This window comes from Triticum aestivum, chromosome 5A, assembly GCF_018294505.1.
Source record: "Triticum aestivum cultivar Chinese Spring chromosome 5A, IWGSC CS RefSeq v2.1, whole genome shotgun sequence".
Lineage (NCBI taxonomy): Eukaryota > Viridiplantae > Streptophyta > Magnoliopsida > Poales > Poaceae > Triticum > Triticum aestivum.
In genome coordinates, this window is record NC_057806.1 from 17,023,053 (window position 1) to 17,026,714 (window position 3,662).

The window sequence follows — 3,662 nt, forward strand, 5'->3', positions numbered from 1 at the left end:
AAATGCTGACGCGTGAATGCCTATTGGTCCCGGTTGGTGCCACCAACCGGGACCAAAGGCCCTCCTGCCTGGGCTCCGCCCACAGGCCACGTGGAGGCCCATCTGTCCCGGTTCTGGATTGAACCGGGACTAAAGGGACAGGGCATTAGTACTGACCCTTTAGTCCCGGTTCAGGAACCGGGGCAAAAGGCCCTCCCGAACCGGGACAACATGCCCTTTTTCTACTAGTGAGACAGGATGATCTCCATCCTCCATAATGGAGAGTCAGGGTCTATATTGTTTTATGCTATTTTACCTTAAAGAGGTTATTTAGGTCCTCAGTTCAATCTAAGTTATGTTTAGGCATAGCAGTAGCAGTACCAAGGAGATAAGAGAGGGCACATCTCTCAATTATCTCCGAATATAGTATTAGTTTCGACAAACTCGCTACTCGCGGTCTCGAGACTTGTAATGTTCTAACTTTGTTCGGTCTTTTGAATTCGGAGACTAATATGATGAATTGTATTCGGAGACTAATCTTCTATTGTATTTGATGAATCTGCTATTTATATATTGTGCTGTATATATTCTGTGCAGTAATATATTTTGTATCCTGTGCAAAAATCAGAAAAGGAAAAAAATTCCTAATATTCATACTAGTGGCGCACCATACAACACATTAGTGGCGCACTGCTATAAAAAACTATTAGTGGCGCATTATCTATTAGTGCGCCATTAGTAACCCAGAGTACAAGGTAAATATGGCCCCCTGGGAGGCATACTAATGGCGCACCGTGTGACTTACTAATGGCGCACTGCCTGGTGCGCCACTATAGTGTGGTATACTAATGGTGCACCAGGGGTGCGCCATCAGTATATCTTACTAGTAGCGTGATTATAGTGGCGCACCTATATTGCGTCATTAATGACCAAAACAGGTGCACCACTAATAAGCCTTTTCCTAGTAGTGGGTTGCCTCCTACCTAGCTGCGCCTGACCTTCCTCTCAGGAGGCTAACCCAGGGGTGCGCCCCAACCACTAGTATGGATTATGGTCCATAACACTAGCTCTGTGGCACCTTCTCTCTCTAATTTCTCAATTTTATCACTTGGTTCTGATCAATTTGATGTAATCTTTGGTATGTTTTATTGTTTGATAATTTTGACTTTTTATTAACACTGTATGAAAATTATTGTGATTATGTATGCATGATTTATAGATGTACATGTTCTTTGATCTAATCGAATATCATAGGAAGTCCAATGTTCTAGCTTATCTTTGTTATAATCGATCTACAATTATTTGAAAATTCACATATGTATCATTGCCAAACCTAAGGACTAACATGCCGGTTAGCATAGGGATGAGAGGGTCTAGTGGAAAGTCTTGATATATGTATATCATGTATTCTGAAAAAAGATTCCTTCAATCCAATTTTTATTTTTATTTTTGAGAATCCATCAGTCCACTCTTTAATGTACACCATGTGTGCAGCACACTTTTTGCATTTATTTCCATAAAAAATGGCGACACTTCAATCTAGGAAGATCCGTAGCAGGTGTCCAGAGCCTGGCTATTAGATGTGTGTCATCATCTGTGACAAGATGGAAGACGATTACCCAAACAACAGATCACACTCATGCGCGCAACCTGAGCAAAATGTCGAGCATCATTTCAATGAAAAGGTAATTTCCACTTTTCGCCAAGTGCAACTGGGTGAAAAGGTGCAAGTCGCATTATTCGCTAAAATGAACTCATGCTATTCAAATTGAGTAGATTCCTTATACATCATAGACACTTTGGCCATCCCATGTGTCACTCAATTTTTTTGACTACCTAACATATTGCTGAATATTTTCACCGGGTACTCATATGCCACTAACATCTATTTATCGTAAGTTTATCGCCAAGTGGAAGTTGGAAGACATTTTTCCCTTGGCACAGTAGAAAACAATATATGCAGTTTTTATCGTTTCTATTGGATTTGACATGTGACCGGAGAATGAACAACATCAGTTTTTTTCCTTTTTGCAAAGCCTAAAAACAAATTAAAATTGGACAGAGGGCCTTTAGTCCCGGTTGATACTTAGAAAATAGAAAATTATATTTTTGTACAAAAAGTTCAAAACTCTATTTGGCAACATTGTTTGTAATGCAAATATTCACCTATATGCCCAAGTTCACCACATTATCATAAACTATGGAATGAATATGGTCGTCGCATTGGTCATTTGAGACCAAACTTTTCATGGAAAAAGTGTAAATAATATGGCATCAAATGTAAAAGTTGTCAACATAAAAGTATCCATCTCGTCAAAATGTACAACATTGATTTTTGAGGCATCTTCATCTGAGGTCGTGCGCAACCGCTACAGCCAAAACAATGCATTGTAGCTAAGACACCCTTTTGCCGAGTGGACACAAAGTAAAGACCACCTTTTCTAAGTTTAGCACTTGGCAATGCCCTGATTGCTGAGTTTTGTTGTTTTACCGAGTGTTTCATTGACAATACTCGGCAAAGTACCTATTTGCCGAGTTTTAATTTTTGTCGAGTACTCCTTTGGTAGGAACTCGACAAAGATACTATTGCCGACTACCTAATTGCACTCGGCTAAGACGAAAATTCCAGTAGTAAAGCTTTAAAGAAGCGAGTGCTTGTGTTTAGCCAGTTTCTAGAACCATTGGACTTGATCATGGAACAACTGAGGAAACAGTTCAACTGGACTAAAGACAACGAGCTCCTGTATATGAGTGGAAACGTCTCTGTTAAAACCCGCAAGGCCTTGATGGTGGACTTCAATGATATCGAGAGCGAGGCCAAGGTGATGCTTGCATCTACCAAGGTGTGTGGAGAAGGTATCACCCTTTTTGGAGCGTCACGTGCGGTGCTCCTCGATGTTGTGTGGAACCCTTCTGCCCAAAGGCGGGCGATTTGATGTGCATATTGAATTGGTCTGTAGAAGATTGTCCATACATACAATCTAATCGTAGAAGGAACACAAGAGAAGGGCAAATATGATATATATAAGCTAAGAAAGACCAAATGTCCAAATTGTTCTTTTCAAGTGAGGCACAGCCTGCGGAGTGCAACCCGTCATCAGAATCTATTTCCAATGACAGGATTTTGGAACAAATGATGGAAGATGAAAATCTGAAAGAGATTTCCAGTGACAATAGAACTTATAGATCGCTGGGAAATGGAAGTTTCTAAGATTAAAATGTTGCAATTTCCATATTTGTTTGTTCCATCAGATTCTGAATTTATGGATTCTTCAACGAAAGAAGTAAATTATTTGCAAGGTACTGAAAATAGAAATTCTAAATTGAGATCGTACATGTGGGACGACTCCCTGCTGGAGCCGGCAGCATGATCCGGCCGTGCCATCGTATTCCGGCTTCTTGACCGTGCTACCACACGATGACTACCCGTTCGTATCCCCTTTGGCTTGCTGCTAACTCTCTATAATGCCAAGAAAGAGGGTGGCGGAGATGGCATTCTTGCGGCAGTGAGATTCCACGAACGATTCGGAGTGGGAGGAGATAAGCTTGATATGGTGATGAGGTTCGGGGGCTCATCTGTGTCGCTGGCAACAAGGATGCAGGAGGTTGTGGGGCTCAGCCTTGGTCGTCAGGCAATGACTCAGTATACGTATGTCTCCTCTATCTATTTGTAGGAATCGTTT

General features: G+C 41.3%; 1 pseudogene; it reads left to right on the forward strand.

The window, feature by feature from the left end:
• The first annotated feature begins 2,672 nt into the window (after positions 1-2,672).
• LOC123101137 (SNF2 domain-containing protein CLASSY 3-like) lies at positions 2,673-3,190 on the forward strand (annotated as a pseudogene).
• Positions 3,191-3,662: the final 472 nt, after the last annotated feature.